The following is a 211-nucleotide window of genomic DNA, read 5'->3' as shown; positions in this document are numbered from 1 at the left end:
CGCGTGCCCCGTTCGCCGCTGCCTCCAGCCACCCCGGTCCCGGGCTAACCTCGCCTGCAGCCCGGCCAATCGTTTGCTGCCCTTTGTTGCTGCAGCCCGGGTCTCCCCGCTGTCTTCCTCAGCCTCCGCCTCGTCCTTTGCCAGCCGCCCGGGTCCGCAGCGCCGCGCTCCCCCCGCCCGGGACCCACCGCCGCCGCCTCCTTCTCCTCCT

The 211-nt window shown here is 74.4% G+C and overlaps 1 protein-coding gene across 3 annotated transcripts in view; it reads right to left on the bottom strand.

Annotated features, from left to right (window-relative positions):
* Positions 1-211, bottom strand: part of KAT6B (K(lysine) acetyltransferase 6B) — a 183,123-nt gene that overhangs the window by 182,687 nt on the left and 225 nt on the right. Inside the window, exon 1 of one of the 3 annotated variants that reach the window (XM_010852358.1) lies at positions 50-205. The exons of the other annotated variants lie outside the window; for them this stretch is intronic. The gene's annotated coding sequence lies outside the window, so the exon portion shown is untranslated. Of the gene's footprint in view, positions 1-49; positions 206-211 lie in introns of those variants that run through there. 3 annotated transcript variants of the gene reach the window in all.

Source organism: Bison bison, unplaced genomic scaffold, assembly GCF_000754665.1.
Source record: "Bison bison bison isolate TAMUID 2011002044 unplaced genomic scaffold, Bison_UMD1.0 scf7180017864309, whole genome shotgun sequence".
Taxonomy (NCBI): domain Eukaryota; kingdom Metazoa; phylum Chordata; class Mammalia; order Artiodactyla; family Bovidae; genus Bison; species Bison bison.
The sequence above is the reverse complement of the archived record's forward strand: the minus strand, read 5'-3'. Positions and strand labels throughout refer to the sequence as shown.